This window comes from Eublepharis macularius, chromosome 1, assembly GCF_028583425.1.
Source record: "Eublepharis macularius isolate TG4126 chromosome 1, MPM_Emac_v1.0, whole genome shotgun sequence".
NCBI classification, from domain to species: Eukaryota; Metazoa; Chordata; class Lepidosauria; order Squamata; family Eublepharidae; genus Eublepharis; species Eublepharis macularius.
The window spans coordinates 185,174,099-185,193,743 of NC_072790.1; positions in this window are offsets into that span (position 1 = coordinate 185,174,099).

The window sequence follows — 19,645 nt, forward strand, 5'->3', positions numbered from 1 at the left end:
TGTAAGCATTAATGATTAGACAGTCTGGGAAATTAGTCTGGGCAGTTGGTCTCAGGTAGGGCTTTTTGAGAATGCTCATTTGTACTAATCTAAAATATCTGACCCCTCCAAGGCCCAAACCTGTTTCCTACTCAGCTGCATAAATGCAGGGGGGTGGTTGTTGGTAGGTATAATCTCTACATTGGAATCTTACATAAATATCATCCTCCTTCCTTTTTAGACAGCAGTGGCCATATTTCCATTTTAAGTACTAAAGTGATTAACCAGCAGAGAAAGAAGTAGCTGAGCAAACATGCTTTTAGCTAATGCTTGGCACCCCAAAACTCAAATCCAACTATATTTAAGAATTCTAGCTATGGGTGGGGGGATGGCAGGGTAAACTGAAAAGCTGGTTTGTCTCATGTGCTTTCCATTTTTATAATTTAAGGTTAACTCTTTCCTTGGTAGACACTGCTGACTGTTGGTTCAGTCATTTTTTGCTACTAGTTTATTCTTGATTAATTTAATTCAAATAGGGACCAGAGGAACCTACTGTTTTTCTTATGGCTTTCTGGCTTCCAGATTGTCTCATATTTGAATAGTATCAGTTTATAGATTAAAGTCTGTATTTGTTATCTGCTTGATTTCATTTAGCTGTCAACATTTTCTTTTTGATCCTGGTCCCTTAATGTGAAATCTGGTATGCAACTTCCTCATTTACCATTGATCTTTCATTTAGATGTAACAGCTATTCTCTTTGTATGGCCCTCTTACAGTATGTTCTTCCCATTGCCAATTCAAGGCTTGATCTCAATCCATTATCAAGTTCTCCTGTGCAAGGACCATTGAATTGAATGGCAGTGGCAATAGTGCTCTTGTGTGGCTCCTATTCATTTTATGGGCTCCTTTCCAAATCAAGATCTGTCTATGGTCTGAACAATGTAAAAATAAGATGTCTGTCAAAGAAAATTCTGAGTACTCTAGACATGTATATTTTCATGCACTTTTGCTTAACAGTTTTATTACTCTACAAATAGTTTCCTGACATTTAATGTCTTTTATTAAACTATTTTTGTACTAGGAGTGATTACTTTGCTTTCTCTGAATAGTGGTGGTCTTTTTCTTAACTTTCTTAAGGACTAGTTGCTATGGTAGTGAAGGATCAGGAGTTGATAGATCCTTAGATTCAATAGCAATGACTGCTTAAAGGAGAGCGTTCTGCTAAAAAGGTGAGGCTGCACAATGGTATCATCATGGATCAGCAAACTGATACCTGCATTATGGGATGGATTTAAATGGGTCTTCTTTGTTGCTAACAAGTGCTACATGTTATCTGAAAAGATTGATTCCATCTGAGACAACTCACATAAACCTGAATTCAGGGTAAAATGAGTGCTCAAGAAAGATAAAGGCTTAGTGTAGAATGACTCTCGTGTCTGTATTATACAAGATAATTCATTGATGTTGCCATCCACAGCAACAAACTTTGGTTTGTCACAGGTTATGCATATGCTTTATTTATTTTACTTCATTTATATCCCACCTTTCTCCCCAGTAGGAACTCAAAGTGACTTACATAGCTCTCTCCTCAAATTCTCACAACAACCCTGTGAGGTAGATTAAGCTGAAAGTGTATGATTTGTCCAAGGTCACCCAACAAGCATCCATGGCTGAGCCTCCTAGGTTCCAGTCTGACACTCTAGCTACTACACCATGCTGCCTCTGGGTTGGCACGCTTGGTTGAGCAAATACTGCTATGGAATTTGCTGTTTTGACAAAGTAGATTTTTTTTGTTAAATTGCTAAATGAATTGCACATAAAATCTTTGTAACTGTGTGGGCTGGTGTATATACACAACTGTGCTTCCCATCCCCAGCATTGTAGTCAGAGCTTGCTGCCTGCAGAACACGGAAGATCCCAGCAAGTAGAGCAGAGAGTAGGTGTGCAACATCCCTTCTTTGGCTATCAAGGTAGCTGACTGTGTCAGTCTCTGAAACCTGATTCAATATCTGTAAATATACCATAACCATCTCTTAGTTGATATGTGAGCATGTCTTGAGGTTATATAGAAAACCCTTACAACCAGGACCAGACCCTAGTAATCATCATGACTCCAACTAGAAATACAGGGTTAACACTGAGACCTCGAAATCTGTGCCTTGCCTTTTAAAAAGCTGTAATGGCAATAGAAACTGGATTAGATTTTGCCACCATTATGTATTTAAATTTGGAACTATCTCATCTTCAATAAAGCAAGGTTGGAATCTTACTGCTTCCTGATTCCACTGTTTATAAAAACTGCTGCCTGACTGTTAACAAATATCCTTTTGCATCTGAAAGAAAAACAGCCTGTGTGATGCTGCCCCTGGTTTTATTATCTTATATTTAAACCAATCCCGATTTACTCAGAGGGCTACACCAAGTGGCCTGGGCTCTGATAAGCCACAGTTCAAGTTCTCAGCATAGAAATAGCCCCAGAATAGCTCGAGTGTTGTTTCTAATTGCAACGGATGAGCAGACCAGCTCATTAATCCTCCCCTATCAGCAGTACATAACTTGTCTGCCCCAGAATAGCCCTGATCTCAGCAATCCTGCATTCAGCCTTGGGCTTGTGTGTTCAACGTATTTGGAAAAGGCAAGCTTCCACAGCAGGCCCAAAGGGACTTTGACTTGACTGAGCTGACTTTATATGGCTGAGGCTGTACATAACCCGCTAAGGTTTGTCATTTCATAAGAATACATTGGTGCCATAAGTTTGCATGGCTTTTAAACTGCCTTATTGAGCAGCTGTTTTGTTTATTCTTTTGGCAATCTATAAAAGCTTGTGTTCTGGAGGAAGAATAGGAAGAAGCCAAAGGACTTTTTTTCTTCTTCAAATATAGTGTAGCTGCCTAAAAATCCCATTGATTTACAACCACATTTCATTTGTATTAATCTTTCCAAGACACATTGCGGGTACAGTGGAAAATGCAGTTTTCTCTGCAGTCAATGTTGCTTAAGGTAAAGGAAGCCAAGTTCATACATTCTTGAAAACCTTTTAGTCCCCCCAGATCTGGGAAGAAGGCTGAATTTCCAGTTTGGGCTCTTTACAGTGCAGCCCTATGCAGGCACTCCAGTTCAAGTCCACTGATTTCAGTGGACTCTGACCAGAGTAACTCGCTGTTCCTCTTCTTTAATGATGTTTAAAGGAGTGGTCCTTGGATGAACTTGCAGCTTCTACTAATTGTAGAAGTTGACTATGTGTGCAGGGCAGGGGGGAGGAGTTTGCTCCTTCATATCCATTCATTTGTAGGCTAGCTCTGTACTTACTTTAGCTGGATATTTGCAATGGTTCTAAACATTAGCTTGGATGATTTAAACTTTGATAGACAAGGTTTCTTCTTGGAATATAGGCTTCATTCCTCTGTCAATCATAACATTTTAAGGGCATTCTGGGGTATTATTAATTGGTAATTTGAAGCAACAGTAGACTAATTTAAATCAGCAGCTTTAAATGAAGATTTTAATAAGGTCTTTCATGCATTTGCTGAACAAGAATACCTATTAATTTGTAACAGCTAAAACGTATCTGGTTTGCAACTAAAATAAGATTTAAGGGCTCAGTCCAAAACCTTGGGTCCGGCAGCCTTTCATGATGTTCTCTTTAGAGACAATGGAAGGGAACAACTGAGAAATTAACTGAATTATCTTTGGCTCTTTCTTCAAGGTAAGGAAGCAAGATCATATAACTGAAGATAAGGAAATTAATACAGTAAAGAGTAGTTTGTACTAGATTATGGATCAAATGCCTAGAACTTCCCAGAAGCAATGAGAATAATCATTATTGAACTAAAAGGATTTTTTCCATCAAAAATAAAGTGAATGCCCTTGTGTTTTGGCAGATGGTCATAATTTGCTGCAATAATAAAACTATAGGCTTGGCCTGTATGTTAGAGAAATGTGCATTGAATTTTGAGAAATGTAGAATTGAACATGTTGAATACAATCTTTCATATAAAATTTTTAGAAGTTATTTTTGAAAATTAAATTCATGATGGACAAAACATATTCAAAGTTGGTTGTAACCTGCTGCTGCCATTCTTAAAAGCAGAATAAGCTTGGTGCAGTTATTTGACATAAGAAGCTGTCTTATACAGAATCTGAATATTGGCCTATCTAGCCTAACATTTTATTGGATCTCTGCAGATATAAGGATCATTGGTCTTTCCTGAATTCCTTTTCGTCTAGCAGGCAGTAGTTTTCAATGACCATAAAGTTTATTCTCAGGGCGGCAGGTTGATTAATAGCCATGTTGGTTAGGAGGCTGCAGTGGGGAGGGGCAAAGGGGCAAATCACAGATCTGTACAATGGAAAAGGAACAGATAGGAGTTTTACTCCATTCACCCTCTCTTCTGCCTCTTCCATTAGTGTAGGTTTGTGATTTTGCCCTTTCCCTCTCCCTATTGCAGCCTCCCACCCCATGTGACTATTAGCCCACACGAGCATGTAACCATAGTCAGAAGGGATTGCTGTGGGGAGGGAAAGTGGGAAAGATCTGTGAATGGTGGCATCTTGGCATCTTCTGCTGACAGATCACTAGATCCAACCCATTGTTTATTTCATTTATTTTAGTCTACCTTTCTCATTGAGACTAAAAGCAGATTACACGGCACAATCAACCTGGTGAGACATCTTGTGAAAGGACTAGTAGTATACTTGAAGAAGTGAGCTGTGGCTCATGAAAGTTCATACCCTGCCACAAATTTTGTTAGTCTTATAGGTGCTACTGGACTCTTGCTCTTTTCTATTGCTACAGACAGAGGCTGAATCCACATTACCTCGGCATGTCCCTGTGTTGCACTAAATGTTCGCTAAACACTCAGAAGTATGGCATCTTTTTAGCGAGATTCAGAAATCGCGGTTGAAAGATGCTATACTTCTGGGTGTTTAGCGAACATTTAGTGCAACATCGGGACATGCCAAGGTAATGTGGATTCAGCCAGACTAACATGGCTAACCATCTTGATCTAAAGCCTGAAGTATTAGACATAGGGATGCCAGACTCCCGCCGGGGGTGGGGGATCCCCCGCCCCCCACCCCCACCCCCGCTTACCTGGCGAACAGGAGGGAGCACACCTTCCATGCGCACTCCCCTGCAGCACTGCACGGTCCCGTGCACTGCAGCCGCCTGGATTGGGACCATTTTGGCCCAGATCAGGCCTGGATTGGGGCTGCTGCAGAGCACAGGAGCACTCCTGCTCTCCACAGCAGCCCAAAACATGCCAGTTTCAGCCCAGATCAGGCTCATTTCGGGCCTGTTTTGGCACGGATTGGGCCCATTTTGAGCCGCTGCGGAGCACGGGAGCGCTCCTGCACTCTGCAGCAACCCAAAATGGGCTCAGTTTTGCCTGAATTGGGCCCATTTGGGGCTGCTGCACTCTGCAGCAGCATTCCTGCACTCTGCAGCAGCTCAAAATGGGCCCAATCCGTGCCTGATCTGGGCCAAAATGGACACATTTTGGGCGTCTGTGGAGACCAGGAGCTCTTCCGCACTCCACAGCATCCCCAATCCGGGCCCCTGTGGAGTGTGGGCATGCTCCCAGGGGCTGCATGATGACGTCATTTCCTGGAAGTGATGTCATCGCACTTGTGGGAGCACATGCACACTTTGTGCATGTGCGCACACACACTTCCACAGGTAAGTGCCAGGCCCCAATTCCCCACCAGGAGGTTGAGGGGGCCTGGCAACCCTAATTAGACATTTTTCAGACCCAATGCAGAAAATTTATTTCATAAATATAAAGCAGTAGAGTAGGAGCAGGATAAAACATACTGCAAACAGATAATTAATAGGGGTCCTGGAATTCTGACACAGGGTAGTGGAAGCACTTTAACAGGATGCCTTTTAAAAATGTACTTATTGTTTAAAATATTTTCTTGCACACACACAGCTTACCTTCAGTAACACAGTGAAGATCCTTGTGCTGTAGTGGCAGCTGCTGATAAAGCAACTTTTAAAAGATCTGCACAGCCAGTCAGATCTCCAATGGCCACACATTGTAAATCAGTGCAATCTAGTCCTAGGCACTCTGTAAGAAATGTCAAACATTGCACATTTCTTCAGAGCTAGTCATGTGTTTTTGATTAGGAGCTCTGAAACAATAAATTTAAGCAAATATGCACCCATAAAATGTGTTAGCCTGCCTGCAAAAGAAAGGGAGTGAATTCTTAACATGCTCCCTTGTTCCTCAGGGACTAATCCCAAAAGTTGCATCTGATTTGCTCGTAGTGCAGGATTCTTGTGTTAATTATTCTATAATCTAGCTTCAGAAAACAGGATAAAGTTTTGGTTTCCTGCTGAGAACCAGGTAACTGTAAACAGAATGGCAAAATGGGATTGGCCTCCTTATTGTATCATCAGGAGGATGTTGCCTGGTGCCGTGAAAAATTAAGTACAATCTGCCTATCAATAAATCTAATTCTCCACATGGCCACAGTGGTAGATACTTTAGTCTGGAGACTGGGGCCATGAACAGATAGGACAGACCTTTCTACAAACCTGAAAAAAACCCAGGTTCACAGAAAAATCTGAAAAAATACTTGTGGGGGGAGTAACTCCTCCAGTAATAGAAACAACACCTGCACTTTTAATGGATGCCTTCTGGGGCCATTGTGGGGTATGCTAGACAACAACAGCACTGCCAGAGGTCAAGCTTTTGTTTCTGTCAGTAAAAGGCAGGAGGAAGGTCACTTTCCAGGGATATTTTGTCCTCCGCATCTACTCCTTCCATCAAAGGGAGGTCTCATCAGGACAACCACCAAATAACTTGTTACCAATTGTGGTCTGGCTACTGGATAACATAATGCCACATAATTTGCTTGAGGCCAGCAGCAAATTTAGCACAATCTACATGACTTATGGGGCCTGACAGTAGCCACAACACAATTCACCTAAACAGCTTGCTACCACATAAGTTTAGCAACTTGGCTAGACTTTTTCCCAGGGAAAGGCTGCTAGGGGGAGGAAAGGAGGGAAAGCTACCAGTATGGTGTAGCAGTTAGAGTTTCAGATCAGAACCTGAGATACACAGGTTCATATCCCCACTCTGCAATGGAAGCCTGAGTGACCTTGCATCAATCATCATCTCAGCTTAATCTACCTCAGAGGGCTGTTGTGAGGATAAAATGGAGGAGAGGAAAGGAGAATGATGCAAACTGTTTTGGAAGAAAGGTGGGGTATAAATGAAATAACTGATAAAGCTGAAGATTTGGAGGGGTAAGTAAAAGAAAGGTTGGTTGGTGAGTGGGAAGCAGAGAAGGAAGCAAAGAAAAGGAAGAGCATATGGGGGCTGCCACAAGATGAGAAAGAAAAAATAATGTGTGGAAGGGGATATAGGGGAAATGATCCCTGCAAGTCCTTGTGAGTTCCCTGTTTGTGTGATTATAGTAAGTGTAATCACTGATCCTCAACAGCATGCATGCTACCAGTGGCAGAAGAAAGGGTAAAATACCATGTGTTAGAAATTAGTTTCATTCCACTTTTGGCATATGTGGTGAGGATCACCTAGGAAACTCAACCTCCCTTTGTACACACCCAGGAATGAATAAGGCACAGTAACTACAGTGCTGATGCTACAAAATCCATGGCAAAGTTCTTACTGGCTTTAAGAGCAGTTTATATCCAGTTTTGTTGAATGTGCCTTGCTTATTTGCTGACATTGAGGAGGTATCACAGGATGTCTAGTATGGAATTCAACAGGAACATACTAAATGAAGCGGAGGTTCTGCAGCCAGTGGCATCAAATATTGAAGAGTTTTTCCCTATTTGTAGGAGAAATAAATAATTGAGCACCAGTTTGAATTATGAAAGGAATCCATTGGTGCTTATAAATAAATCACACAGAGCCTGCTTGAAGGGTTAGGACAGTTATATCCCAGGACTGTGCACATGCCGTGCATTCAGAAGGATGGTAATGAAAGCACGGCTGTTAATCTGGCACAGAATTGGGCTTTCTTCTATGAGATAACTAGAGTATTGGCAGCTTTCTTAGGCCCAACCCCAAAATCAGGCACAGGGAAACGGCCAGCTTGAATTCAAAGTCCAGATATTGGTTAAATACAAAGCAGCAGTTCACGTGAGAAGGGATTAGTGTTCAGTGAAGGCAGAAAAGGGTTTTGACAGTGTGGTTTGGGGAACCTGCATAGAAGCTAGCATGAGGTGAGGAAAACACCACTGAAGTGTAAAAAGGCCTGCAGAAATCTACTCTGGGCTCAATGAAAGGTGCTTTTCTTTTTTAAAAAAATCCCTTTCTCTGGGAGTTGCTTACCACCTGATGGACCATAGCTCCCTGTGGGAGCCCACATCGAGTTCATCTGGTGAATTTCTGATCACATGCCTAATAAAGGCTATGGAATCATGCAGAAAAGCACTGTCTTAACGTTTGTTTTGTGTATGCATAAACAAACATAAGTTGTTCTGGATGTAGAACTTCCCTGATATGTAGGATTGTGTTTTTCTTCCATTCCATTAGTTTAGAGGTTTAGTACAGAAGTGCTGCTAGAAAAGGGGGAAACTCTTTTGCATGCAGTTAGACTACACCTGTGTAAGTAGATAATGAATCAAACTCCCACCTGGCAGCCTTTCAACTTTTTAAACTGAATTGATTCCCCCACCCCTGTCCCTGACCCCCTGCTATCTTAAGAGCAGTAGTGACACAAACAGGCTGAGCTGTTTCTTTAGCTGCTCTGAAAGGCTCTTTGTGTCTCTCTACCAGACAGGTGTCAGGGAACTGGAGAATATTAGGGAGACACAATGAAGGTAGCTCATGCCTTTTATGTTTGTGCTTAAAAGCAATTTTGCTTTTTCCAGGAGAAATTAGTTTCTCTTTAATGGCAGTGTTAGGGGAATTTGTGACCCCAAGGTCTTTGTTATTCAATAATTGTAGGCTTTATTTGAGATTTCATAGCACAGCAGAGGTACAGTCAAAGAATTGGCTGTAAATAGTGAGCTGTAAGTGGTCTGACTTGAAAGACACCATAGCAGAAGGGGAGGAGGAGACTTAAGACAGAATAAAAGAGATGGCTGCGTACTGTAATGTATATAAGGATAGCAAGGGGAATTTGAAATGTTTTGCTTTGTTTCTCCCTGCCTTTTACCATATTAATTACATTTGCTTGTAACTGTACCTGAGCTATCTTTGTAATGTATACTTATCTATCCTCGGGAGTGGAAGATCAAAATCACACGTGATGAAAACACTGGAAAGCTGAAAATAAACTGTCCTTGGTGGAAAACTGATCAACAGTCTGCAGCGGGAAAGGGGCTGAAGAAAAGCACTAGCATGTGTGAATGTTGACAAAGCTGAGAGAACTGGAGGGCCAGTCTTCCCTCCTGAAGGATGCACAAAGCTCTGCCCATACGTTTTCAAACCCACCCACCCACACACTTCTAATGGAAGTTTACACTACATTAAGTAATGAAAGGCTTGCAGCCAATGTTTTATTTGAAAGAAGAGAACCGTGCTTCCTTATAAACTTTCCCTTGATTCTGCAGCTGTTTGGGAGACCAGTGCATGGCCCTCAGACAGGCTCTCTGTAAGCCCTGGTCTTGACAAAGCAATTATGGAATGAAATGCTGCCTGTATTATGCATTTTTGATGGATGCTACCTGCTTCCTATCTCTTTGGGACCAGTTTATCCTGGCCATATTGCAATCAAGCAGAGGCCTGTATGAAGCCACAAGAAAAAGTTTATTCTATTACCAGCATTCTTTTATCAGGCCTCTAGCTTCTCCCCCACCGCAAATGGATTCCTATGTGCATATTAGGAAAATGGTGACTGGCTTGATTCAAATGAATCATACTCAGTGAAACTTACTCTACTGATCTCATTCTTGCCCCCATTGGCAAATTAGTAATATTCACAGGACGCTTGTGTCATTCTGACATTAAAACCTTGCCCATCATTTTAAATGTGAACACAAATGCAAGATAATAAATTTATAACAGTGTATGTGAATTTGAGTGCAGTGGTAACTTTCAGTGATTTTTGTCTTCCTTTGATTAATTCCACATAGAGGTCTTTTTGGAAAGTCATAAAGCTTTTATTGGCAAAATGACAGCAAAAGGAACCAATATTAGAATGTAGAGCTAAGGATATTCACCTTACTCTGTGATGAAGTGTGACTGATCAATGAATAGTGTAAGATTCTTTAAGACCCATATTCACAATCTTGCTCCTAGTGTGGTAGCTGCTACACATTGTGCAAGTGAAACACTTGTACCAAGAGCAAAGGTGACATGGGAGGGAGGATTGTGCACAGGTTGGTTGAGATTCAGCATCTAAAAACTGAACAGTTTAAATACATAATTGTCTTATCTATCTTCAGAAGATCACTTTCAGGTCCTGATTTAAATGTGATGCAGGTAGGATAGAAGAACTTACCTGAGGGATGGTTTTGGACTAGCTTCTGAAATCTGATGAGATCAGGCTCTCCTGGGCTACCTAGTGTCTCTTCTAAATTCAGCCCTCATCCATTATGAGTGTACTGTTGAGTATTCCAGAAATAGTCCAGCTGGTTGTTACACGGGAGTGCTAATATTGTATCTATGGCAGGAGGACTGCACATGTAGTGGTCCAGATGCAGTCATTCAGGTAAATTCTTTTTGATCCTCAATATGATGTTTAAATTAGACCCTGGAAACACAATGTGGGATATGGTTCAGATTCTGTTTGCCTCCACTTCTTACAGTGTAAAGTAGCCATAGCATCATAGGTATTACATAGGGATGTAATACCCCTTGCCACTTCAGCTTGGGGGGTTTAACTTGCTTCAGTATGCTCTGTAAAGATTTGGAGCATACTGGAGTGAGGGGGGAAGTTGCCTGTCTCCAAGCCACCCCAGCCCAGCCCCCCAATTAGTCCCCCATCCTCCATACCCCCCACCCCACCCCACTTACCTGGCCGTGGAGCCAGGAAAACCAGCTGGGTGGCGGGGAAGGCTGGAGCTGGCTCATCCACCACCTGCGGCTGCCTCTTCCACTGCTGCAGCGGCCAGCTGGGGGACGAGGAAGGCCAGAGCAGGCTCCTCTGCCGCCTGCACCTCCGCTGCCACAGCAGCAGCCAGCTGGATGGCAGAGAAGGCCTCGATCAGCTGCTTGGTGGGGATCTCCCCACCAAACAGCTGATCTGCTGGTTTAAATGCCCCTTCCATGCTACTTTGCAGTGGCATGCAAAGGGGCATTTAAACCCCCACCCGCTGGATCAGCTGTTTGGTGGGGATCTTCCCACCAAACAGCTGACCCGCAGGTTTAAATGCCCCTTTGTGTGCTGCTTCGTAGTAGCATGGAAAGGGGCATTTAAAGCCCTGCTGGCTGGATCAGCTGCTTGGCAGGGATCTCCCCTGCCAAGCAGCTGATCCCAGCTGGTTTTGACCCGAAGCTTCTCAAAGCGACCCAAAACTTGACCTGAAACTTCAGGAAGCTTTGATTCGGCATTTCTGAATCATTGCAAATCGGGTCCAATTCAGGTTGTTTACCCGAAGGAATAGCATTCCAATCTTTATAAGATAGAGAAGATAGGTTTCTCCTTTTTTAACCATTTTTACAGGTACAGCAACCAAACCCTACCAATCTTCAAAATACCTAATGTCCCTAATGGATTCCCTGCCTAACCAGCAGACACTCTATCCCTTCTTCTACCCAAATCCAGCCTCCCTCAACTTTGTCAGTTGGTTAACAGTTAAACTGACGAATTCTTCCTTTTTTCATTTTCAACATTCCAATCCACTGTTTGAAAGTGATTAGCTGAGGCTTCTGGAGGGTGGAACTTGAAACATCCATCACAACCACACAATGTTTGATAACATTGCCATTTGTATCCAAACTCTGTGTGTACAAACAATGTAGGGGTTAAAGAACATTGAACTGAAATACTCATTTTTATGCTCAAAACTGAATAGAAGGAAATGCCTAACTATGTTGTTCAGGCACAGGCACTCATCAATCTAGAGGCAGTCAAAACAGATATACAGTTCTACCTATCTGAGAAGGAAGGAGGAAAAAACATTACCCAGAGCAAAGAGGAACTGAAATGAGATCATGCCGAATTCTTTCATTCATCCCCTAACCTCATCCTCAGGGATCTCATGTGTGAGTTCTTAGAAATATATCCAGTTGGCTCACAAGATGGGAATTTACAAGATATGCTTTTATGGTTCTGTTAGTCCAAAGGATCTCATTCAGTAGCCTTAGCTATTGAGGTTCTATAATCTTCAAATGTTAGCTTTCCTGAGGAAAGCTGCGAAAGCAAGTGAGTTTAATGCTGTGGTAAATGAGAGAGAGAGAGAGACTGATACTATATGTAGAAATTAGGGGGAGAAGCCTGATTATACACAATGAGTCCCAGTGTTCTGTTCCTTAAAGAGCTCTCCTTCTAAATTATGAGGTAATCATTAATTTATTTCAGTATAGTCACAGCCCCACAGCCTATTCCTTTTAAAAAAATCTACTCTTATATTTCATGTGCAGGAGACCTAAGATCAAACAAGGGTTCACCAATCTCCTAGATGTTCATCCTCAAATGGTTCACTGGCAAAGGAATAGAAAAATTGGAGTTAGCAGAACCATCAACTCAAATGCCATCACGTTACAAAATCTAATACTTTTCTGTCCACCCTCAAGTCATCTAGAGGCACTTCCATTATTTGTCACATTTTTGCATTCCACCCTTCCTTCAGGGAACTCATATTTACTTACCTCATCTTCCTCTCGAATCTTGAAACTATGCTGTGTGAGGTAGAAATGGTGACTGGCCCAAGTGAGCTTCATGATTGAGTGGAAAGCTGAAATTAGGTCCTATTACTCTGAGACTGCAACTGGTATACCATAGGGGCCCTCATACAGATTCTTTCAATGGCTCCCTGCTCAGGCTAAGGTGAGTTTTTCAGCTTTCTTACTAATTTTACTGTTTGTGCAGATAGTGGATATGTATCTGGACTGCAGCCCTTCAGACTGCAGAAGGGATTCAGAGGACCAAACATTTCTCTATACAAAAAACTTTCCCCTATATATAAAAAGGGATCCTTATTTAGAATCATTCTCCCTAACATTTAGTTTTCTGTTTTATTTGGGGAGCATTCAGTCACGTAGGCCTCTTTGCTTACAGCTAGAAGTGGTATAGCTCAGGCACAAGTTTATTTCCTCTAGGAGAGTTAGTCTTTTGGTCCAGTCAGTCAGAACTGTGTGTTTTGCAGGCTACATAGAGGCATTCTAAGAGAGATGCATATCTAACAGTGTTGTGTGGTGTGTGGGGAGCTGCTCATTTGCATTGTTTTTTCTGGTTCTTCAGTCTTGTTTATGTAGGATTGGTTATGGACTTATGGCACAGCACAGGGAATTTTCATGCCTCTACATGGAAGCACCATGGTGTGTGAGGGATATATTTAACAGCATGGTATAATCACTGTGGTCAACTGCAGTCATTTGAGCAAGTAGAGGAAGGAGAACAAGGAGAATTGGCTGGGCCTCACAAGATGGGCCTGGCTGACCAGCCACTTTGCATCAAAGAAAGTAAGGGTTACATATGTGAGTCTGAACAGATATGTGTGTTTTAGCAGCAAAGGGTTGATTTGAATAAGCAGCTTGGGGATGCTGTCCATTCTTTGCGCTGCCTCTTTATTTCTCAATTTACAAATGGCGTAATAAGTGAATTTTCAGCAGAGGGTCATATGATGCTTTCAGAAAGTAACATGCTACAGAAAGTAACATGACAGATTTATGATTGGCTGAGATATGCCAAACAAGGGAACAACTGGGGATCCGTTGTGCTAATACAAGTTAGCCAATCCTTTACATAAAGGGCCTGTTCTCATGACCACACTAAACTAGGGCTGCCAACTCCATAGTGGGAAATTCTTGGAGATTTTTGGGGTAGAGCCTAGGGACGGTGGGGGAGGAGATGGATCTCAGTGGAGTATAATGCCACAAGGTCTACCCTCCAAGCAGCCATTTTCTCCAGGGGAACTGATCTCTGTAGCCTGGTATCAGTTGTAATTCTGGGAGATCTCCAGCCTTCAGCTTGGAGATTGGCAACCCTACACTAGCCCCCTCTGATCTCAAGAAAAAACCCATTGTCTGCTCAAAAACTGCCATTGATTGATTTTGCACAGGTGTTTAGCTAGAGGGAGCTAAATAAATGCACACAAACCCTTAAAATATTGTCTTCTATTAAAAGGCAATCTGAACAAGGAGTAGTCCACATCCTGGCTTTATTAAGTCAGTCCCCAGGGGTGGGGGGGGGAAACGTTCCAAAGTTGCTGACTATCCTTGAGAATATCTCCAATAAACTTGTTCAGGCTTGGACCATGGATTGTATTGTTATGGGCTTGGTTGATTTCAAGGACAGGCTGAATTGTTGCTTTAAGGGAGAGAGTAATCTCCAGGCCCCTGTTGGTAACTAATTTAAAACAAAGGCCAAGGTCAGAATTGATCCAAGAATGAAGGGATAGCAGGATTAATGATGTCTTCTCACTTTAGGAAAGTGTCTCTTTAATCTCTTCCTCCTGGGTGTGACTCACAAAAAAGGCTGTGGCAAAATGTTGTCAATGAATGAGGGACAACACCCACAGAATACCAAAAATCAATTTCATATATTGATACACAATTTCAAATATTCCACAAAATATACAAAGTGCAAAGTGCTCATAGATACTTAAACATATTTATACAAAATTAGTCTCATTATACAATTTCATACTGAATCTTTCATAAATGAACCGGAAGACGTCAACTCCCTCCAAAGCTGCTTAAAGTCCAAAAGCTTCTCTTATGTTTTCCTTTAAATTCCCAAGCAATAATCTATTCAGAGTTTTTTTCAATGTTTCTCACGATGGAACGGTGTACTTCCCATGGAGTATGTAACGCCAGACTGGTCTGTTTCTTAAGGCAAGGATATAGCCATAAGGTGTACCCCGATGGAATGCTCTCAATCTGAGGCATACTATCCGACACTTTGCAAACTGTAACACGAAGGGCGCAGAGGACAACCTAAATGCCCCTCTGTCTGGAGATCAGGGGGTGGGGCCACCAGCCATGTGACCATTTTCAAGAGGTGCTGGAACTCTGTTCCACTGCGTTCCCGCTGAAAAAAAGCTGTGCTATAAAGTATGAGCGTGAAAGGTAAAGTCCCTGTTTTAAGTTATATTACCATGATTCCCTGCAAAGTGGTGGCTTCTATGTGAGGATGGTAATAGAGAGTGATCTTTGTGAGATTGGTTCTGTCCAAGATCATTGGACTGTTAAGAAATAAAAACTATGGTTCCCCAAAATTGCAAATGCCATAAGTTCTGTCAACTCTAAATTGTCTGAAAAGCTTGTCACTGGCAATTCAAGGTGGGTAATCCAAAACTGGAGATGAACTGTGGAGTACTGTGTACAGTTCTGGTCGCCACACCTTAAAAAAGATATCATAGCACTGGAAAAAGTACAGAGAAGGGCAACTAAAATGATTAAAGGGTTGGAACACTTTCCCTACGAGGAAAGATTGAGGCGCTTGGGGCTCTTTAGCCTGGAGAAAAGACGACTGAGGGGAGACATGATAGAGGTTTACAAGATAATGCACGGGTTAGAGAAGGTCGAGAAAGATGTGTTTTTCTCCCTTTCTCACAATACAAGAACTCGTGGGCACTCTATGAAATTATTGAGCAGTCGGGTTAGAACAGATAGAAGAAAATACTACTTTACACAAAGGGTGATAAACACATGGAATTCGTTGCCACAGGAGGTGGTGGCAGCTACAAGCATTGCCAGCTTCAAGAGGGGACTGGACAAATATATGGAGCAGAGGTCCATCAGTGGCTATTAGCCACAGGAGATAGATGGTATTCTCTTTGTGGGGAGGTGGTGCTCTGTTGTCTTGGTGCTGGAAGGAAGGCAGTGGGAGGGCTTCTGGTGTCCTGGCCTCACTGACAGTCCTTTAGATGGCACTGGATTTCTAGCCACTGTGTGTGACAGAATGTTGGACTGGATGGGCCACTGGCCTGATCCAACATGGCTTTGCTTATGTTCTTATGTTTAACTGCTGATTGTCATCTGAAACAGCTCTTTTTTCCTGTAAATATTTGTACTTCATTCTTTATATATTTTCTTTGTTTTGTATTGTGAACAAGACATGCTTGATATAAGCTTGCATACAGCTAAAAGAACCTGCTTGTACCTCCTGAGAAATGGCAACTTTTTAGTGGAATGAATAAGCCTGCTTTTTAGAAAGAGTAGGACTGCTTGATGATGTCAGGTGCTCAGAATTCTTCTTAATGTACTTTTAAGCCTGCCATAAACACACAAAGCTTAATGTTTAATCTCAACAATGGGCACTTACACTCTTCTGACAATTGCTTGGATGTTGGCTTGAGGAACCTGGCCAAGGAATTGGTTTCATGCGCTCCCCTTCTGGGAAAGTCTGCCAGATGGGTCTACCAACAATTTTTTTCCCATAAATTGTTGCTGGATTTGAAATTCTGTGTCTGCCACAATAAAGCCTGTTGTTCTGATCACAGAATACACCCCCCGCCTTGTAATACTAAAACCCAAAGTACTCAGCACAGGTGCCATTCTGTTCACATACTGATATGGTTCCCAACTTGCAGGTGGAGCCTGGACATCTCCTGAAATTACAATCGATCTCCAGAATAGAGAGATCAGCGTCCTGGAAAAAACAGCTGCTTTGGAAGGTGGAATGTACGGCATTATACTATGATGAGGCCCCTCCTCTCCCCACACCCTGCCCACCCCAATCTCCAGCCCCAAATCTCCAGGATTTTCCCAATCTAGAGTTGGAAACCTTACTTACCGACCTTTTGTATAAGAGGAACTTTCTGCTGTCAAAGGTGAAGAAAGGAGAAGGTCACCTAAGGACTTGTATGGACTTTCCATACCAGGATTCTTACACCCAGCTCACTGTGCCTGCTATCTCTGTGGCAATTGGAGGCACCTTCTGTGTCATCAGTGTAAAGCTCAGCAAAGGGAGGTTCTGCTTGGGAAGTAAAGAAGAGAAATGGACAAATAAAAAATAAAGTCAGAAAAAAGTTTGTTCACTGAGAAGGATAATAAAGCTGCATATGAATAACCAGTATAAAACCTATAGCATCTGATATCTGCAGTAAGAAATGTTCAGTTTAAAGACAACAGTGATTGAAACCAAACAGTAGCACTTGCCTTTGTGTTTTCTGTTCCACAGTGTTGGGACTCCTTTTCTTCAATCTGGTGCTGCTTCTCCACTTTCTATAGCAGCAACTACAACAACAACAACAACATTCAATTTATATACCACCCTTCGGGACAATTTAATGCCCACTCAGAGCAGTGTATAAAGTGTGTTATTATTATCCTTACAGCAATCACCATGTGAGGTGGGTGGGGCTGAGAGAGCTCTGAAAGAGCTGTGACTGACCCAAGGTCACCCAGTTGGCTTCAAGTGGAGGAGTGAGGAATCAAACCCGGCTCTCCAGATTAGAGTTCCAACACTCTTAACCACTACACCAAACTGGCTCCCAAATCAGGGAATACTGATTTTTTTTCCCAGTTTGGTATTACCAAACTGAATTTACTGAATTTTTCCCTGTGAACACCCCTACTTCCATCCAATTACTAACCTGTTTAGATTCTGAGACCTGACAAGATCAAGGTTGCCTGGGCTATTCAGATCCGGGCAAACTTTTTGTACTGATTCCTAAAATAGAGGTCAAGCACCAGCCTAACAGGAGGGCACCTCCTGGCCGCTGGCATTTGGAAAAAAACCCGTCTGCATTTATTTCATTTTCCTGTTCTTACAATGACTGATTAACAATTTTAAAAATTACCTTTCCACTGAAAACTCTGCATTTGCCATCCTTCCTTGTTGTGGTTCATTTGTTTCATAAAGTAAGGAAGGTTTCCATTGCAGAAAACCCTTCCATCCCATCCTGCAGGTCTGCCATCATTCACTATGAGACACTTTTATCAGGAGAGCTGGAATGGCTATTTTTCAACCATATGACATCAAAATTGCAGTTGAGTTAGTGCTGCCAGTCTACTAAAAAGCCCCAACTTTCAAACAAATTGGATTAAGGGGTTCAGTTCTATGGGCCCTGAACAAGGTGCCCCCAACTACCATACTTGTAAAGAAAATAAGTGTTGCACCCCTCCTATTTTACAGAACCAGCTTCACCCTCCAAAGGGCTGAATTATCAGTCTCTAAATCATAATACTTGCTAAGGAAATAATTGTTTGTCAATATACACATGTCCTGACCTGGATAGCCCAGGTGAGCCTGTTTTTGTCAGATCTCAGAAGCTAAGCAAGGTCGGCCTTGGATGGGAGACCTCCAACGAAGACCAGGGTTGCAGAGATGCGCAATGACAAACTACCTCTGAGGGCCAAGCTACAAGTCACAAATGGCACTTGAATGGCAAGTGGATTGAGTGGAGGGCAAGTGAACAGGGAGAAATACACTTGCCATTCAAGTGTCATTTGTCACTTGTAGCTTGGCCCTGAGAGTCTCTTGCCATGAAAACCCCATCGGGGTTGCCATAAGTCAGCTATGACTTGAGGACACTCTCCACCATCACCACCAATATACATGCACAGTATTTTACCTGAGGCTTAATCCCACAAGCTGTTATTGATATGAATACATTACCAATACATTATCAATATAGTACAGACAAAAAGGTAATTGAAGATGGTATGGCTGAGTCTTCTATCCCTTTATATTCTTGCTGAAAACTTTCTGAAACAAAGCAGAAACCAAAAATCTAGTCTGGAGCAACCCTCCTTCCAAATTTCACACACCTATATATATATGGTATAAATATAATACAGACTAGTAAAGAGTAGAATGAACTATTTAAAGTTATTGGGGAAGCCTGCCACCATTTTCTCTGACTCTTAAAATGTAGCATGATCACACATAGCAGAGAAAAAGAACTATTATTATTATACTCTTTATCACTTTGTGTATATATTCCTGTCTCATTATAGTAATAAGGTGTTAGACTGTTTCAAGAAATGATATCCATCTAATGCTTTCTTATTTAAAATACCAAACATGGCCTAAAAATAAATAAATTAAAACTTTAAATATAACTTTTGAAGGAAGGACAGCAGTTCATTACATTTCTGTTCCTGTAAATTGTGAGGCAAACATTTTTAAATGTAGCAGAGTTTCATAAATGTAAAACTTAACTGTAGGATGAACCAAAGTTCCACTATTCTTAACACTGGAGGCACATTGCTTTTATTAAACGCCTGTGGTGCTTTCTTATATTTGATAAAACACCTGTGGTGCTTTCTTATATTTGATACAAATTTTACAAAGATTTATATGCAGCTTTAAGAATGCTCTTTTTCTGTCCAGTCTTCTCCTCCCCATTTAGGACCTTTAACATATGAATGTATCAACAATCAGTGTTTTTTTGAAGAAGAGTCTCTGACCAAAGTTAACAGGGTTTTTACTTTGCTAGAACAAACTATCTTATGTTTATGTACTGATTTACATTGTTATTTATGTGAAAAATGTCAAACCAGAGGCATTTTTCAGGGTTGTAGAAAGATCTGTCTTGCCTTTTCATGGCTCCAGCCTCTGGGTTTAAATATCCACAGATTTGGGCATGTTGAAAATTAGATGTATTGCTGTTTGGTTTTTTAAAAGATGA